This window comes from Ochotona princeps, chromosome 13 (assembly GCF_030435755.1).
Source record: "Ochotona princeps isolate mOchPri1 chromosome 13, mOchPri1.hap1, whole genome shotgun sequence".
In the NCBI taxonomy this organism is placed as follows: domain Eukaryota; kingdom Metazoa; phylum Chordata; class Mammalia; order Lagomorpha; family Ochotonidae; genus Ochotona; species Ochotona princeps.
This window is the reverse complement of record NC_080844.1, coordinates 26,037,286-26,057,977: the sequence shown is the minus strand read 5'-3', so window position 1 is coordinate 26,057,977 and position 20,692 is coordinate 26,037,286.

The following is a 20,692-nucleotide window of genomic DNA, read 5'->3' as shown; positions in this document are numbered from 1 at the left end:
GGGACATCGATGCTACATCAAAGGCCTGCCCCAGACTCCCTATCTGTTGTTCTCACAAGAAGTCACTTAGAAATTTTCTAGTCAAAATAAGCTCGAGAAAACAGCTGTAATGGATTCTATCTCCTTTTTGGGACATTGACATCTTCGATCTTTCTGTGTCCCCCATGTGTATTCTAGGAATTTCTGAGGTAAAAGAGGGTCAAAGATGATATTAAGTGGCATGGTCTAGAGATGAATCTAACAGTGGGTGGCAATCAATTATGTGGAATCATTAAATCATCAGTGATGCTCATATAGAAGTTGTACATATAAATATATATTTAGAAGTTACCATCTGAAATCTCTGTGAATGAATGGCTAATTTCCTTTTATGAGTTTCTGCTGCTAGAATCCTTTTGTTACCTAAAATGACTTTTTGATTTCCATGGCCAATTTTTTGGTTTCTTTCTTGTATTTACCTGACTTTATGACATACATGTATGTAAATGCAAATTATCCGAGGGTTCTGGAAAAGTATGCTGTGTACATGGCAGATACTGGGTTTCCTTACTCGTGTTCAATGTGTGTGTCCCTGTTATGCATTCTGTGGACTCATGCTTCTTTCTTCCTGAGTTGAGGCTACCTCAAGCTCTTTCTTAACATAACACTCCAAGGTGTGGCAAGAAAAATATTTAAGACTCAAAATGAAATCCATTTGCCAATCACTGAATAAGTGAGAAGTCTGGCACACAATTCTTTCAGTACAAACCTTGGCTAAAGCCTGTGTCCAGAATAAAAGCCTTGGTCTTCAAGAAACCTGAATTCTTCTCTCAAGGACATAAATATTCATCCAGGAGATTGTGAGTAACTGTCTCATTATAGTCTTAAATCTGCCTAGACATCCACAGTGCCTCACTCTCCTCAGTTTGCTGGTAAATAGGAACTCTCATCTGACTTTCCTGCTTCATGGCAAAAAACTATTCCTGTAAAAGCTCTGCATCAAATTATCCAGACACAGTGGTGTAAAGCAACAAAAACGTTTTTTTTTTCACAGCCATGAAGATCAAGAGTCATAAAAAGCACGGTCTCTGAAGTGCAGCCAACACTTATTCTGGAGAATCAGGGTAGAATATGCTTCTTGACTTTTTTTTTAGTTCCAGAGACCAGATTCCTTGGCTCGTGGCTCCTTCTATCTCAAAATCTTGCTGTAATGTTGAGAACCCACCTTCTTCTTAAAAGCATCCTTATGATTAGATTGGGCTCACTCATAATACAAGATAAAATATCTTTTTGAAGTCTTTCAACTTAATCATATCTGCAAAGTTCCTTTGGGTTTGTCAAAGGGGATCTTCACAGATTTCTGAGATTATGGCATGGGCATCCTTGGGCTGCCAACTACTACTTTTGGTCATTTGATTGCTAGAATCATCTTCACACACAGATACCTATAGTGCACACTATCATTCTAGGATAGCTAGATACAGTTATTCTCTGTCTTCAGGAAGCGATGGAGCTTCAAACACATTAAATCATTGTCTGAACATAAAAGGGAATAGGAAAGCATGGATTCAAAGCTTGTGTGTCTGACTTGAAGTTTAGGCCTTTAACTGGTTTATTATATAATCTTTAGCTTTAATTCACAATAACACAGTAATTTTTCAAACTTACTTTGCAATAAAACCTTACATTAAATGAAATTTGTCTAATGTAACTGATATGTCCCATTTCACCTTCTAGACTGAACTCAAGGGGTTCAAAGCTAGGTCAGTTCTCCTTCAATGTTCAAATTAAATAACTCCAAGCCCCACTTCACTGTTGTGATGTCTCCTTTCTCCCTGGATCTGCCTTTTCCTAAGCAGCCTAAGACCTCTAGAAATTCGAATTCAGTCTACAACACAAGCCATCTTATGGAGAAAACAACCTGTAACTGTCTAATGCACGTACCAGCATCTAGGTTCCCACTGCTGTTGTTACTGTTGCTGTTGCACAAGGTCACTGGTGGAGACGAGTCCCACTATCACTAGAATGTGCATCCACAAGACAATCACGACAAACGCTTCCCTGGATACCTGGGGCTGGTGGTAGACGTGTGTGTGTGTGTGTGTGTGAGAGAGAGAGAGAGAGAGAGAGAGAGACAGAGACAGAGACAGAGAGACAGAGAGAGGAAGAAAGAATATAAAAGGAAAGTTCTTTTACATGGTGTTAGGCAGAGTGAAGATCACTCATGTTCCTGTTCTTAAGGGTTAACATGAAATTGCTCTTCCACAACATGATATACAGCAATTTAGTCAAACTATCCCTCCCACAGTGTCTGTAAAGCTGAATCAGAGGGCTTTTCCATCTCAGAAACAGCTGGTATGGTAGATCCAGACTCTTTTATAACATCAGTTATCATAGTTCTTGAGGTAAGACAAAGTCCTTTCTTGGTCCCCATATTGATCCCATTTGATGAATCTAAATGTATGCAATTTTTTATATTTGTTAGAACATAAGCTGCACGGAATAAAAATAAAGAAATCAATGAAACAAAAATAACAGTGGCATGAACAAGACAACAGATTTGCTTCTTGTCCACTTTGGATGTTGATAATCTTCCATCTGTTTCTTATTTTCCTAGTGTCAGTCATAGGTCAAGGTGCTTACTAAATTTGGAAGTTGTGGGCATCACTTTCATATTCCAATCAGCATGAATGGGGGAAGGGCAAGACAGAGAATGGCTCTCCCCTTGAAAATATACTTTTTGCTTCCCATTTTTTGTATGTTTAGATGCCCATATCCATATTCAAGAAAGCTTGGGAAACTGGACTGAAATGTTTGGTGACCACATGTCCTGCTAAAATTGAAAAATGTCTTTCCTAAGAAACAAGTGGCCATTAGCAATATCTATTCCAAAGATAATATCCTACTTTGTAATACAATCACCCATTTCTTTTTTTATTTTTTATTTTTTTACACCCCATTTCTTTTTGTAAAATAAGTGGTAGCAGAGAACTGCATTTGAGGCACTGGTGGTTTCCTGAAGCCCCGCTGCCTCTCCGACTTTGCTCTGGTCCTTGAGACAAAGCTAAAATAGAGCACTGTAGAGCTAAACTGAAGACTGTTTTACAAAGATGATGCCTTGCAATTTGTGCATGCTGGTTACAACAGTTACTTATTTTTCCTGACAGATTTAAAGCTTACAGAATGGTAATAAAATAATAAATAAGAGAAATACAAATGATAAAATAGATTAACAGACCACTAATAATATGCCTTATTGCTAGATTTACTATCATTGAATAGATACCACAGTTATATTAAAGGAACAAATATTTCAGATTCAGCAAGAACCCCTTTTAACAATCACAAAACATCACTTTACTGCTTCTCCATTTCTATGTTCAACCTTACATTCTCAAGCCTATATTATAATATTGGTATATAGCTGCAGTTTTTATTTTTCAAGAAATTGTTTTATATTTTATTTTGATTTCCTTTGTTTTAACTATGACTCTTCTATTTCAGGATTCCATAGAAGGATATCACATTAAATTCAGTCATCAGATCTCTATTGGTTCCTTTAGGCTGCAACAAATTCTCATACTTTTCTTTTTTTCATGATGTTGGCAGCTCTCGCTACTTTGTAATATGCCTCGTTCCTATCTCCTAGCGTTGACCACAGCTACTATGGGCATTTAGGAAGTGAATCACCAGTGAGAATTCTCTATGAACATGCATACACACACACATACACACACACACACCGAAGCTGTCCAGGACTCCTGGGGTTTACATCCAACTCCTGTTGGATGTCCTGACTCATTGGGGACCGTGGCGCTAAATGAAGGACTTTTCTTATCAGTTTTCTGAAGCCTTACTGCTACTGTGACCTCTTCTGGCCAAGAAAATGGAGTCATTTAACAGATACTGTTTAAAAAACATATGATTCCACAATATAGTTTCTTCATTGGTTGCTTACAAATATGTTATTTTAAGCGATTATTTTTATGTCAAATATTGGAGTTGCCTGAGATTCTCTTTCAGTTTTCTGTGATTTAAAGAAAAAAATCCAAGGTAATTCACGAGTTCTTTAATTCAAATCTCTTTCAATTTTGTTTGAGTCATCCCCTTTGCATTAGTGGCACCTACTTATAACTGGCACAGCGGAAAGGAGGTGTATTTAGCATAGGTTGTGCTTGTGAGAAATGGCAGCAATGCAGGACCAAAGGGGTTAACAGAGTTAAGGCTCAGCATTTTTCTGAAGCTGTGTTTAACACTGATTATTTCAAGGTGGTTTTCATAATCACTTCCAAATGCTTTAATGAGGCTGTTTTTCATGTTTCTCAAGACCTACAAAAAAGTTTTCTTTTCATATTGATTTTCCAGCCACTTTACTCAATGCTGTCATTGGCAGGCCCAGTCCTGCCATTTTACAGTTAGTTCTGGAAGCTTCCCTCACCCTCCTAGACCCATTTCTCTTCCTGCCTCCTGCTGCTCTTCACTCGAGAAGGCTCTTCTGGTCAGTTTTCCCATGGCCTCTCTTAATTTTAAGTCCTGAGCCATGACCAGCTTTTATTTCAATCTGTCAGTCAGAGAGCAACCTCCTAATGTCATCCTACTTTTTAGAGTTCCCTTTGAAATGGAATTTACAAGATTTCTTGCTTTTCTCTGATTTATTAATTACAAGCATTGGGGATTTGTTTAAATGTAATTGCACTATTTTAGTTTCAGACGCAGTATAAGAAACAAAACTCACCTTTCTTTCTATTTCTGAATTTTCCTAGCCTGGCCAGGAGCTCTCTCGTAACTGTATCAGGTACAATTAGGCTGCCCAAGGAAAGGAGGGTTGCAACACCCGTCATATGCCACAGCTTTTAGATAGTTCTGTGTAGATGCACGCTACCAGTCAGCCCAGTCGGATGTCAGAGATAACAGTCAGAATGTGCCTGCCGTTTCTTCTGACAGAGGTCCTGTTAGGTCATGATAAACAGCCACAAGATTTATGGTTTTCCAAGGAGGAAAACCAATTCCCTAGACTATTGCTGGAAGTGTTATCAGTATGCTAGACAAGCCTTGCAAACATCAGGACACAGAAACACAATCTCTCATCAAATGCATTGTGTTGTGGTGCAAAGAGTGTTTGGCATCTTCTGAAAGGTAATGACAATAAATGGGTGTGTTTTTCCAATTTACTCTACCTCACATTTTTGTCTGAACCCAGAAGTCCATTCTCAATTTAGTCCAAAATATTTCACATACAGCTTTATTCCCTCAGCTATATGACTTTCACAAGCTTATTGAGACAGTCTATGTTTTCATTTTTAAATCAAACTGACCAGGATACATCTGTTTTTAATGCAGAGAAGTGGTGTGTTTCAAGTCAATGTCAAGGTCTCTATCTACTAAGGTTATCAGACTGAAAAGCACTGATTTAGTGCCATTTACGTATATGTTTGGATATTTAAGCATGTTGATTGGTTATTCCCCTAGGATGAGGAACTACGTGCATATGAACGATATTAAAACAGTTTCATCAGATGATGGTGAGAAGGCAAATTATAAAACTTGTTGTTAGACAGCTTTTTTATATTTTGTATTATGGAATATTAACATAAACATTTGGGATTCTGCTGTTATCTTTCCTTTTATGATAACAGAAAGAATCCACATTTTCCTAGGACCATTCAAATGGAGCACTGAAGATTCTCAAATTACTTAGATGAGTACTGTAACAAAAACCCAGATGTTTTCTATGCACATACCTAACATGCATTTGGAAATGTCAGTCTGATATTTTTCTGATTTTTTTCTCCTTTCAAGATGTTTGGTCTGTTGTGAATAGGGTAGTGTGTTGGCTGTATGGCTAAGATTCTGAATATTCATCATCAGTAGAAGTTACAGGACAAAGTATATGAAGAAAATCTTCAGAATATCCTACTATCAGGATCTTCCTGATCCTAATATTCTTCCTTAAATCTTTCATCAATGACCACAGTGGTGATTGACTTGACTATAGTTCAAGTCTTCTTGAACTATTCCAAACTCAAGGGAAAAAATGTTACTTGAATATTGTGTCTTTAAATAAGATTAATTGGCATAAAATTTAATAATTGAGAAAGAATACCAAAAGGGAAGATAAAGTACAGCTTTAATGAGAAACAGATACCCATCCCCTAGGAAGTAATTGGTAGGACAGATGAAACATTAATACCAAAGGAGGGGGAAAAGCACACAGCTGCTGCTTAAGTAGCGAGCTCCCTCCTAGGGCTACATGCTGCCTTCCAATTTTGTTCCCCCAATTATCTCCAACTTGGAAAAATTCTATGTTTGGAATTGAAATTCTCCATGCTTTGTTCTACCCTGAGGAAATGCATTCAGTTTTTCTGGAAGTTTCCATTTTGTTGAAGCTACATGTTTTTGCTTTTAGATAGGTGATGATACACTTTGTCAAATACAGAACTGGCAGTTTCAGTAGTCCTGTCACCCTATTGTCCCATGGGAAGAGGAGAAACACCAGCTGACACCCACTGGCATCTGTATCCTTGTGCATGTTTGATCATTTCTGGTGCATCAATTCTTATTTGGCACTAACACTGATTCCTTTTTGAGCCCAAAATATACAATATAACTTTTCTCTTATCTGCTTGAGATACCAGAGACTCTGTCTTCAACAAATTTCTTTAAGAATCTCATGCCTCATACTAGGCATATAATATTATGCCACATGCCATATCTTCAGCTAGGGGTTTAGTAACCAAGAGAAATTTCCCCTTTTGAAAAGAAAACCTTTTAAGGTTTCATGAGTATTTGAAAAAAAAAGTTTTTAACTTTATCGCTGATAGATTATAAGCGATTTTGGAAATTTCCAAGAAGCATGTCACAAGTTATTAACTGTCCACTTGCTGAAAAATAATTTTAAAATTCCTTGAGAGACCAATTATTTCAGAGAAAATTATCCTAATAATATTATTTTTGCACAGTACCTGAAAATACACTTTTTATAATCCTGTGAAGTATTCTGGGTCAGATTTTTGCAGTAGACATAGTTTCTGCATGTGTTAGAACCACTTATACCTAAGCTTTAAAACTTGACTTAGAATCACTCAGGCTGCTGTTTCTTCAATTGGCACATGTCCTCAGTGGTACTACATCATGTTCTTGTGGCAAGATGTATATGATTTTCTAGGGAAGTGCACAAATCATTTTAGGTTTTAATAGCATTTTAGTATGTAATCAAAGCCTTAGAGCAGGCAAGTCAAAACTTGATGGTCCTGGTATTTTGCTTTTAATAAAATATGTAAAATATTGTTAGCCACGTTTTTGAAAAACATCCTAACATCAAGTATTTGATTTTTGTATGCTAGTGCATACATATGGCAAAAATAATAGATTCGGTAGGAAAGATCAGCTTACAGGAAGCACAGCTCAAATCAGACGTATTAACTTATGAAGAGTGGCAAAAATTGCTCATCCATGGGACAGACACATGTTCCTAACATGATGCTAATTTCACGGCCTTCCATCCATTTCTCTTGAGGACTGGGCATGATATATCCAAAGTGCTTAAAAAGTGTTGAACAATGACCAAGTTTGAGAAGTTATCCACCAGGAAATCTTTCCAAACTTTGAAACTTGATATTAATACATGCAAGAAGTCATACAAAGTGTATCACCAATCATCTGCTAAGAGCAACATTTATTATCCCAAAGTGGACATGTCTCTCTCTTTCTCTCTCTCTTTAAAGATTGATTAATTTATTTGAAAGGCAGAGTTACAGAGAGGGAGAAAGAGAGAGAGAAACTTCCATCTGCTGGTTCGCTTTTCAAATAGCCATTAAGTCAGAGTTGGGCCAAGCCAAAGTCAGAAGCCAGGAGTTTCATCTAGGTCTTCCATGTGGATGCAGAAGCCCAAGCACTTGGATCATCCTCTGCCATTTTCTCATATTATCAAGGAGCAGATCAAAAGTGGAACAGCTGGGACTTGATGCTGATGCTGCCTGCAATGACTTAAACCACTATACCATAGCACCTGCCCCTGGGGTTTTCTTACATATTTACATAATCTAGCATCTCAATGAATATTGTTTTCACTCACACTCAATATCTTTTCTTGATGAGAGAGGAAAACAGATGAGGAGAGCTGGAGTTTCCTCTGTCTTGGCAGCCATTCTTGGGACTCTCACTCTCAGGATCCTCTTCCATCCTATGTAGCCACAAATCTTTTCCAAAAAGATTTACCTTTATAAAAGGCAGATTTATGGAGAGAAGATGAGAAAGAGAATATCTTCTAGCCTCTGATTCACTGCCCCAAATGGCCACAATGGTTGAGACTGAGCTAGGCTAAAACCAGGTTTCAGGTACTTTATCATGGTCTCTCATGAGGGTACAGGGGCCCAAGTACTTGGACCACCTTCCTGTGGTTTCCCAGGTGCACTATCAAGAAGATGGATCAGAAGTGGAGCAACTTGAACTCAAATGATACAGAGATGGTTTGTCAGCATTGCAAGTGGTAGCTCAACCTCCTTTGCCTCAATGGTTCATCTGTAACCCTAATTTCAAATCATCCTCACACTAACCTGATTTTACCAGTCTTAAAAACATGGCATATTTTTATATTTTCAGTGACGACATGGTTTTAAAAATTGACACCAACTAAATCTCAATTTTGGCTTTAATCAAACTCCATAACATTAAGAAACTAAAGGAATATATCTTGGCCTTTAATTTGGCCATTACTTTGAACTACTAATAATAGTGACATGTTGGTAATGGGCAAGCTACACCTAGAGGTGATTTGGCAAGCGTCATACAAGATTTTCCAAGCTGCAAAATTTAGAGATGATTTTCTTGGGGACAAAAAATTCATTACATAATTGGTTCCTTGCTGGGCGTGGTAACGCTCCTTTCAGAAGAGCTGTGGGAAGAGTTACGTGCTTTCATTCTCTTGCTCTAATAAAACCACTGGTAGAAATAGAAATTAGTACTTGGTGGGGATTATAAAGTTTCAGCTTCTCCAGAGAGCTGCCATGTCTTATTTATGAAGGAGTGCTTGGTACTTAACACAGAATCCGGAAGTTCTCAATGCCTGTTTGATGGATTTATAGTAGAATATGTATGATCATAGCAGAAGCTGGTGGCAGATAATCAGCTGAACTGGTTTCTACCACCTGCATCACCTCCAGTTAGCTTCTGACGTTGAAGAAGCTACTTCCTTCTCTGGGAAACAATTCTAGATTTATCTTTTGTCTGTAAAATGGAGGCTCTGTGATTATGTGATCTCCAAGGTAAAAATGCATGCTTAAATTTTGGATTCTGTGATAGAGTGTATCTGTTTGTAATTAAAAAAAAAACTAACCATAGTCTCAACTATTTTCTTCAGTTGAGTACCTACCTCAAACCAGATGCTTTTCTAAAGACTTTGTGTATCATTTGATATTCCCATCAAACTTACAGGAGGAGGCATTCCATGCTAATCTCACACACAGGGTAGTTTGGTCTTAGAACTGTTACTGCCTGAAAACATCAGAGCTGGTATGTGGTGGAAGCTGAATCTAATCCAGGACTGCCTGACGTCACTAGGTTGGCTCTATCCTAACACAGTGCTTCTTCAAATGGGAATCTTGCTCATCAATTAATAAAACTTGATACTCTTATTTGTATGATTGTCAATTTACACATGTATGAACTTATGGTAGTCGGTGTTACCAGAGACTCATTACATATTGTTAGGTGGACATGCCACTATGGAAAAGGAGGGGGGGCCATCAGAGGAAGGGGAAAGAGATTTGAGGGGCAGAGACTTTCATGGTAATGTGATTCTTCAATTGTTTTTCATTATATCAAAACCTACTTTGGGCAGCAAAAACTCCATAAGCCTAAACCAAAATAAAAGGTATCACCAATCATTGCTTAAATTTTTCTTCCTTTTACTATCTACAGCGAACCATAATTCTTTTCCATACCTCTGATACTAAAAGGGAACCTTTACTCAGTATTTTTGTAGTATTTTTTTCTTATAAAACAAAACACCGGGTTAAGTTAAAACAAAATTATCTTTAAAAGATAACTTATTTTCTTGAAAGTCAGAGAGAGAGACAGAGAGAGAGAGTGAGAGAGAGAGAGAGAAAGAGATTGTCCAGCCACTGGTTCACTCCCTAGATGGCCAAAACTGCTACTTGGACCCAAACTGGCATCCATATGGGATACCAGCTTTACAGGTAGCAGCTTTAGCCACTATGACATAATACCAGCTCTTGAAATGACATAATACCAGCTCTTGAAAACAGAATTCCTATCAATTCCATTCCACATGAACTCTCCAATCAACACAAATGAAAAATACATTGTCTAATTGAACCACTGCTGCTCCACATCTTCCTTTGCCTGCATTTTGGATAATCATTCTCATGTTCACAAATGTGTTCATCTGAACTCAGGCCTATTGTAGGACCACTGAATTCAGTAGCCTCAAACTTTGCATACATTTAAGGTGACTTCTAAATATTGCAAATGTCCTCTACTAAACTCCTCACATGGGGCATAAACAATACCGTTAACTAACGGCCTGATTGTGAATTGGAATCCAATATGGATATTCTCCTTTCTCCTTCTTTCTTGCTCATTTTGCTTCTTCCCTCACCCTTCATTCCTTCTCTCCTTTGTTTCCTTCTTTCTTTTAGGTGAAATAACTCAGGATTATTTTCATTTGCAAATGACTTTGGTTTAAACATTTAAAGAAATTAAAACAATATTTCTGGCTACTGTTCTGTCTTAACACAGGGGCCTTTGCATAATAACAAACATTTCTTCTAATGACAAACATTCCATATTAAATGCTTATTAAATAATCTAAAAGCTTTAAATCTTAATTTATGTATACAAAGTTAAAACAATAAAAAGGAAAACCAAAGGAATTCAATTAGGAAGAAAAATTTTAATTTGTAAGAATGCCTAGAAACTGGCTGATATTTGTATTAAAGGCTATTTTATTTATTGCCATATTACTGGAGTGAATTTAATGCATCAGTAATTGAGATACCTGGATTCCTCTGAAGAATGTGGATCTGCAGAGTTCTCATTACATATAAATGCATCCTGCAATTTTTTGGCTTAGGAAATCCAACCTGTGTCTACAGACCTTTGCAAAGCTTTCTTGGTTCATTGCAGGGATCGGAAGCAAGCAAAGCAGATTGAGCTGTTTAAAATGAACAGGAATATAATATGATTCTGACATAAAGACAATTCTAAGATCCTTGTGACGAATAATGCTAATGGTCATGACTGGTTGCTGAGATAATTACTTGGTGTGAGTGTGTGTGCGTGTGTGTGCGTAAGAGAGAGAGAGAGAGAGAGAGAGAGAGAGAGAGAGAGATTGGGTTGTACATTTACAATGGCAATTAAAATTGCACACAATGACTTGCAAAATTAAAATGTTGAGACCCATGCTGTGTCAAGTACTGCATCTCCCGCTTATCGCTGGTCGGGAACAGCCAGGGAATGCGGACCTTCTGACATGGGGCGTGGCATTAGTGGCACTCATGCCTGTGGAGATTTTTCTGAGTATGGTCAGAAAGATTTTATTCATTGCTATCTACCTCATTGGTTCTTTCTTGTGTTTTCTCTTTTTGAAATTTAAAACAGTAGAACAGTTTGTCTGTCTTCAATGTAATCTAAAACACCAACAAAATAGATGACAAACTTGGTGCAGCTGCTTTTAAAACAGCAGTGACCCCTGAGGTTCTCTCCTGCCCAAACTCTGTCTACCACTGCTTCCTCCAGAGACTGCTCTGCAGGAGGAGGCGTATTCTAGTGTTCACCAGTTGAGTTAACATGGATGTCTTAGCTATAAGGTAAACATCTGGACAGGTTTCCCAACTTTGTCATTACTTATTAACCTTTCCCACCTTTATTCTCTTTTGCTAACTACCAATAAACAGAGGTCTAAGTGGCTGAGGCAGAGGGACCTGAGATCAAATTTGGGAGTAGATTGAGGAGAAAAATAAAACATATTGAGCCTTGTCATGGGAAACATGAAAGGACTAACTTTTTTGTTAGTATGTGGGACTGAGCATTTAAGAAACGGTCTTAGTAGACTGGGTGCCTGTTGGAACGAAATCCACAGGTCAAAACAAAGAAAAGCATTGCATGAAAAAGTAAATGATCAAATAACACTGATAGCTTCACTCATTCCAGAGAATCGCTAATGCTGCTAGTACATTCACTTACTTTGTACCAATCTTGTGTTTTTTTCCATCAGTTTAGTGAAAACCCTCATAAAAACTAAAGAATTTATTTTGCCCAGCAAATAGCCTGAGAAATCAGCAGGGTGTGTCATAAAGGAAGAAAATTGCTTAAAACTCCCCAGTGTAGACTCTGGCTTTCTTGACACCATTGGGAATATTCTAGAGCCCAATTATGTGATAGACAGTATTTTAATCCCTTCTTTGCTTAGCCATGTATTCTTGAGGATGTCACATGAATGAGGAAGGCACCAATGTCTTGTCTCACATTTAATTCCGATTTCTTCTAGACCTTAATTCTTTCTCCGACTCTTCAAATGAATTGCGTTCTGAAAAAATGATTTCTGTTTGTTTTTCCCCCAAAGCTGATGATGGAGAGTGGTAATGTATGTGTGAAAGAATTCAAGTAAGTAACACATAATAAGCCAGTGGATGATCTTATCACGTGTTTTTTATACTTACATAAATACAGATAATAGCAGGAAAAGGTTGAGAATCATACTGAGCCATTTCCTATGCTTTATGTACTAAATAATCTATATTTTCTTTCACTGACTTGTTTACATATCCTATACATTTGTGAAGAGCAAAACAGTCATTTCCAGGTGCATTTTATTCTCTTAATACAGTTAGATTGAATGCTCCAATATGTGATGCTTTCAGTGCAGTTTTCATATTTAATTTTCACATATGTACCGTGTTTTAGGGCTTCAGTTAAAGACATAGAGTCCAATCTTACGTTAGATTTTTCTGTATATGCTTTCTCATTCAATCTTTGGAGGCTCCAAATCCATCAGATCAGGTGATATTACCCCCCAAAGCCACATGCTCATCTTTTCCCTAGCTTTTTCTATTGTCTTCAAATGGAATAACTTTTGTCTTCCATTTTCCCTTTTGTATACCACTTACATACTAACAATAAGCTCACAGTCATATTTTTATTTCATAGACTCTATTTTTAAGTTCCAGATTTCCTCTGATTTTTTCCTTTTGTTCATATTTCAGTGTTGAGGATGCATATGATTTCAATCATTGTGAATATATTTTCTTCTTTATCATTGAGTGTAGATATAATAGATACTTTAAACTCTGCCATTTAGCATTGTGTCATCATAGAGTTGGTCTCCAATGTTTATTTTTTCAATTGAAAATGGACGGAATTATTTTGTTTTTTCTTATTGTAATATTGAATTATATACTGTATATTGAAAAATGATATATTAGAGAAAATGCTGCTATTTCTAAGAAATACTGATTTATTGACTTAGTTATCCTTTTAGTAAATAGTTTTATTGTCTGGACTCAAAGAGCAGAGCTCTCTTCTGTGGTAACAACCCAAATTTCAGTCCAGTTCATGAATCATTAGTTAGACCATACATCTATTCTATGCATATGCTTGAGAACCACTCAACTATATTGGCAGAGCTTACTCCAAAATATCTAGGATTTTCTCTCCCTGGGTTTCTACTTTTTAGAATAGGATACTTATTCTGAATTCTGTCCTCTAGTTTTTCAAGCAAGCTCTTTCATATTTTACATCAGAGTTTTAGTCAACTAACACAGCCTTGACTAGTTTGTATTCAGGCTAAAAATGAATTTAATAAAAAAAAAACTCACATTATGTTATGTGCATTTTACAAATGCTAGCTACTTTCTCATTTTCCTATTGTTCATTCTGCATGGCCATCGTATGAGTTACAGCTACAATGTAGTTTTACTTTCCACAGTTACATGTTTGATCCATCCCATACTTCCCTATTATTGTTTCTGTGAAGTCAAACACCAGTTCTATTGTTTGCATGTAGACATCCATTTCCCTCCACGTCATCTACTGTATAGTCTGTTTTTTCTCCTATTGAACTGAAGTACAGCTTCTGTCATATAAAAGTGTACTGTCTCAGAGCCCTTTATTTTCCTCTATTTGCCTTTTCTTGTGAGTATGTTTTTCCTACCAATGTCTTTGTAACAGCATTTGGAGCAGTAAATCCTTTCCTTTGCCTCTTATTTTCATATTTTATTTAACTATTTGTTATGTTCATTTTTTTCTGTATGAGTTGTAGAAAAAAATGTTATTTTTTTCAAGAAATCAGGGAGCCTGGTTATCTTCACAGTAGTTACTTATTACAATCCATCGTGTAAAATGTGTCCTACTCTGCTGAAATCACTTCTCGTGCCATTCTGTGATTTTAAAAATCTGTCCTTAACTCTTCTGTTTTCTCAATTAAGTCTACATGATGAGATAGGAAGCAGCGGGACAGGGAGAAACCAGACTTCTCTTATGGGACAGTCTGCTAGTCCACCCTTAGGAGAGATCTGATTCGCTCAGGAGATACCGTTAATCCACCGAGAAGAGTGAACTGCCCTAACTTAATTGACTTCCACTGGGCTTCACCCAGTAAAGGTTTCACCACCTCAACACCGACTGGGAACCAACTTCCAGTCCATGAACCTTAGGTACATATAATTTACCCATGCCAGGCCCGGCGGCGTGGCCTGGCGGCTAAGTCCTCGCCTTGAATGCCCCGGGATCCCATATGGGCACCGGTTCTAATACCGGCAGCTCCACTTCCCATCCAGCTCCCTGCTTGTGACCTGGGAAACCAGTCGAGGACGGCCCAATGCATTGGGACCCTGCACCCATGTGGGAGACCAGGAGGAGGTTCCAGGTTCCCAGCTTTGGATCGGCGCAGCACCGGCCCGTTGCGGCTCACTTGGGGAGTGAATCATCGGACGGAAGATCTTCCTCTCTGTCTCTTCTCCTCTCTGTATATCTGACTTTGTAATAAAATAAATAAATCTTTAAAAAAAAATTTACCCATGCCAGAGAAGACAGTGTCTTGTTTCTTAAGTTATGAATTTCTCTATCAAGAATAGAATTGTTAAAGGTTTTAGGATATAACTATTGCCAAATAATGCTTCTTGTTTGCCAACAGTATTTTTGTTTACACTATAAATATGTATCACAGTACTTCAGTTTTTTCTGAAATTAGAGATGTATTAATATAATTTTTCTGGATTTTTTTGTCAAAGGAAATATACTGTTGAATTTTATGTTGAAAAATTATCCTTGCTTTCCTGGGATCATGAGGTTTTCTTACAATGCGAAGCTAGGTTTAGTTAGGTAGCATTTCATGAAACATATTTGTAACTATGTTTTATGTAGCATTCGTTGCAATTTTCTTTTTCTTTCCATAAGCTTCTCTATTTTTGTTTCTTTTCCTTTTCCTGATTTGAAATCAAGGTTATAGTCATATCATATAATCTTCCAGGAAAATTTATTTGTTTCTTTAAATTTTCTGTAACAATTTAAAATTTCCTGATTGCTGGGTGTTTGGCAGAATTTAACTGTGTAGGTTCAGTGCATTTTGAGAAGGGATATTTTAATCCTTATTACTTAAGGCTTATTTGTCTGTGTCCTGTGCACTTATCAGTAACATGTAGATTTTTCAGTTACGCACATGCATATGTAAACTAATACTCCAGGACCAATATTGTGATGTAGCTCGTTAAGCCTCTGCTTTTGAAAACAGTTCTGAAATCAGAGTGCTGGATCAAGCTCTGCCTGCTAAACTTGTGACCCGACTCCATCTTTGTGTGCCTGGAGAAGCAGGAGGTGATGGTCCGAGTACTGGGGCCCCAGTCATCCATAGGGGAGATCTAGATTGAATTCCTGAATTCTGGTTTTCTCCTGGGCTAATTCTGTCTGCTGCAGACACGTGGGTAGTAAACCACAGAATGGAATATTATTATTCATTCTCTGCTTCTCCATCACTAAATAAATAAATAAATATCAACAAGGAAAATGTTCCAAATTTACGATTTTCAAAACTTTTTTTTGTATTTGCTTTTTCTTCTTTTTAAAAAATGTATTCCTTTTTATTGGAAAGACAGACCAGATTTATGAAGAGAAAGAGAAATACAAACGAGATCTTCTGTGCACTGGTTCACTCTCTAAATGGTTGCGGTGGCCGGAGCTGAGCCGATCCAAAGTCAGGAAGCAGGAACTTTTTCTGGGTCTCCCATGTGGGTGCAGAGACCCAAGGTTTTGAACCATCCTCTGCTACTTTCCCAGGCCACAGACACGGAAAAGGAGCAGCTGGAAAATGAAACACCACCTAATTGGGATCGTGCTATTTGCAAAATGAGGATATAGCCATTGAGACAGTGCGCCAGGCACTGAACTTGCTTTGTTAATCTTTCAAACTTACATGTGTATTATCGAAGATAGAAATGGCTTTATTATTATTTTTATTATTTTAATTTTGCAGGTGATCACTGTTGCTTTCTCCTTCCAAGTTGCTGAGATAAACAATTAATTCATTTGTTCTCAATCTTTCTTGCTTTCTGGTATATGTATTTAAAGCTGTATTTTCCCTTGAAACATATACATATATTTTCCATTCTGACATGTCCTATTTTTTTATCTCACAATATTCCATATTATTTCTAATTTTCAAATGATTATGTAGTAATATACTACTTTATAGTTTTACTTTAAAAATATTTTTCTTAATATTTTAAAATTTTATTGCATTATCATCTGAAATATAGTCTGTCAAATAACATTCTTTAGAATTTATCTGGACTCATTTTTGTGGAAAAAATGTAAATGTATATGTTCTATAAGCACTCATAGATAGCAATATTCTCTCTAGGATGTATATTTTCTGTGCAATTTGTAAATTTATTTTCTCTATATTAGAATAACTCCAGTATATAACTGTATTATTTAATCAAATATATAAAATAAAATCAAGAAATCTGTGTCTTTACTTATTTTTATCTGCTTCACCTATCATTTCTAAAAGATGTCAAAAAACTATAATTTCTATCAGTTGTCACTTAATGTAATTATAGACTGTATTTTAGGACTATCTTCTCTATTGTTCTTTTTTTTAACAAACATCAAATGATATCTAGCACATTATGATAATTGTGCTTTGAATGTTACTTTGACAAGTTTGAGATTTCTATTTCCAGTTCTTTTGGTCCATACTTCTTTCTGCATAGATTTTCACACCATATTTTGAATTTTTGTAAGGTTTTTCATTTTAATTGTATTTATGTTGAAAAATAAAATGACTTTTTAAAAAATATGATAATCTCTTCTAATTGATTAGTTTGATTCATTTACTATTATTCTTACAATACTAAGATTTCTTTCTCCTATCTTGCTTAGTAATTTTGATTTGTTTTATTTTTGTTTTCCCTCTTTCTTATTTTCCATGCAGTAGATTGGGATACCTTTCACTGGCTTAAAATTTTAGTCCATAGGTAGGCCTTTAGACTAATACCTCATATGCCACTAACATGTATGTGTCCTACCACTGAGTGCCTGGGTTTCATACCTTTCTCCAGCTCCTGACTCAGCTTTCTTCCCAACATAGGTACCAGAGTCCACCATTATGGCCCAATAATTAAGTCCCTGCTACACACATGGGCACATTGGGTTGAGTTCCCGGTGCTCATCTTGGATCACATCTGGAGCTCAAACAAGCAAAAAAGCTATCTGTCTTAGTGTTTCTGTCTTTTCAGTACATAAGTAAAAATAAAAAGTCAAATAAAATTCTGTGTGTATTCGTATCTCTGCAGATAAGATTTTTGTGAAACATTGTTTTTCACATTTGACAATCCAAAGGTTAAGAATATTATACTAGAGCTAAGAAGAATGCTGCAGCAATTTTCATTGAGATCACACTAATTTTATAAACTGCTTTCAGTAGTATGAATATTTTGATAATATTAATTCTACCAATCTGTGAACATCGAAGATTTTTCCATGTTTTGGTATTTTCTTTCTATAATGTTCTGTTATTTTCATCATAGAGATCCTCTACATTCTGAATTAAATTTATTTCAAGGTATTTAAAGAGTTTACCAGATATTCTGAATGCAACTGATAATGAAAGTTCTCAGCCATGAACTTACTTGTGTATACAAAGGCCACTGATTTTTGTGTGCTGGTTTTATATCCTACAACTTTACCAAACTCTCATATGGTACCTTTTTTTGATTCTCCTATATAAAGAATTATGTCATCTGAAAACAGGAATAACTAAATATTCTCCTCAGAACTATATATGAACTCATATGAAAGCTAAGGCAATCTTAAACAACAAAAACAAAGCTGAAGAAACCTCAAACTACAAGGTAATTACAATCAAAATAGCCTGATAATGGCTCAAAAACAGAAATGAAGATTAAAGGAACAAAACAGAAATCTCAGAAATGACTCTGCACATCTACAGGCAACAAGTTTTTGGCAAGTTAACTCAAAGCAATCCAGGGAGAAGGGATAGTTTCTTTATCACATAGTGATGGGAAAATCTGATCTACACATTTAGAAGTAGGAAACAAGATCCCTACCTCACACCTTGTACAAAAATTAACTCTAAATGGATCAAGACTCTAAATCTGTGACCTTATACCATCAAATTACTAACAGGAAACATCAGAGGCACTCTGTAAGACACGGGTGCAGGTAAGACTGCTTGGAAGAGACCCTAGAAGCACAGGCAACTAAAGCTAAAATAATCAAATGGGATTATATCAAGCTAACATGCTTCTGCACTGCAAAGGAAACACTCAACAAGAGGCAGCCAACAGAGTGGGACAAAATATTTGCTAACTATGCAACTGATAGAGGATTAATATCCAGGATCTATATAGAGCTCTAGAAACTCCACAGCAACAAACAAGCAGTCCAGTTTAAATACACAGACACACACATACACACAATGAGCTGGAGCAAGCATTTTTCAAAATATGAAATATAGATGGCCAACAGATAAATGGAAAATGCTTAAGTTCACTAAGTTATGAGGAAGTTGCAAATAAAAACCACAAGGAGATTTCACTTCGTCCCAGTTAGAATAGCTATCCTACAGAAATCAGAAAAAAAAAAATTGCTGGCAAGGATGTAGGGGGAAATGGTACCCTAATCCACTGTTGGTGGGAATAATAAATTAGTGCAACCATCATGGAAGACAGTATAGAGATTCCTCAGATATTTGAAAATAGATCTACTGTATCAGCCAACATCCCACTCCTAGGAAGTTGCCTAAAAAACGAAATCAGCATATGAGAAAGTTATCTGTAGCTCCGTGTTTATATCTGTTCAATTTACAAACGCTAAAATACAGAATCAACCCAGATGCCCATTAGCTGATGACCAGATAAAGAAAATGTGGTAGTATATGGGTGATACTACTAAGCCATAAAAAGGAGTAAAAACTTTGTCTTTTATAATTAAGTGGATGCAATATGAAATCATTATGTTTAATGAAATAAGCCAGTCCCAAAAGGCACACAGCATGTTTCCCAAAAATCATGATCTATATGAACGAAACTGACATTGGCTTTGGCTATTATTTACAGCCTGTGTCTATACTCCTGAGGAATAACCATTTGTTTGCTTTTGTTTTTAACGTTTTGCTTGTTATGTGTTGATATCTTTACCTAATGGAGTGTTCAGCCTCTGAGTGCAAAGTGAAATGAAACTGTACCATTGTGAAAATCAGGAAAAAAAAAAGAAAAAAACGGAGGAAGAAGGACAGTTGGTGGGGAATTTGGGCAGAAATGAGGGTAGTGTTGCAAGTATTACTATGTTCCTAACCTGTATTGTGAAAGACAAAAATGAAACAAAGCTGTTAGACTTCCAAAGAAGTACATGGAGGAAATAAGCTGTAAGAGGTAGTCAGCTGCAATATGTGTTACACTTGATGAGTAAGGAAGGGTGGTATTGAGGGCAAAGTTGTGGGCCTGGAGAGTAAAATGAGAGGCAGAAAGAATTACTCTTAGCATGTGAAAACTAACAGGTGGATTTTAAAATAGAATGGGATCATTGAATCCTTTCTTTACCTTTTGTTTCCTCATTCCTGAATACAAATATCTATCTGTGTTACCTAACTTCTGTATCATGATTGTATTTTCAGGAGTATAATAGCATATTTCTCAAGTTTCACAGGCTCACAGAGGGTGTGGAGTTTTACCACTCAGTGGCACACTCAATATAGACGATTTAAATAAGGAGATGTTTTAGTTTTGCACCATCTAGAGACTTAGTGCTTGAGTTAGTATTATACTGGGTTGAGATCTTTGGTGATCTTGGAATGGGTCAGGTATTTTTGGATGTGAGTGGAATGTGATTCTTTAGGATCTGAAGGCTGCACTAGGATAAACAGAGTAATGTTCCCTCAAACACATCCAAACCCTAATTCCTGGGACCTGAAAACACAGCATCTTACATGGTAAAAGTGGACTCTGCACTGTGATTAATTTAAGGCTATTGAGATGGTGGGGTTAACTTATACTGTAAAGGTGGAATCAGTGTACGCACAAGAGTCTTCACAGAAGGCAGGCAGGAAGATCAGAATGAGCAGTACGAGAGGTGGCGACAGTTACAAGCAAGAAAGGAACCAGAGACCTAGTTATTTGGCCTCTGAACATGGGAATAAACAAGGAAACGTATTTTCTCTTAGGATCTCAGTTAACTG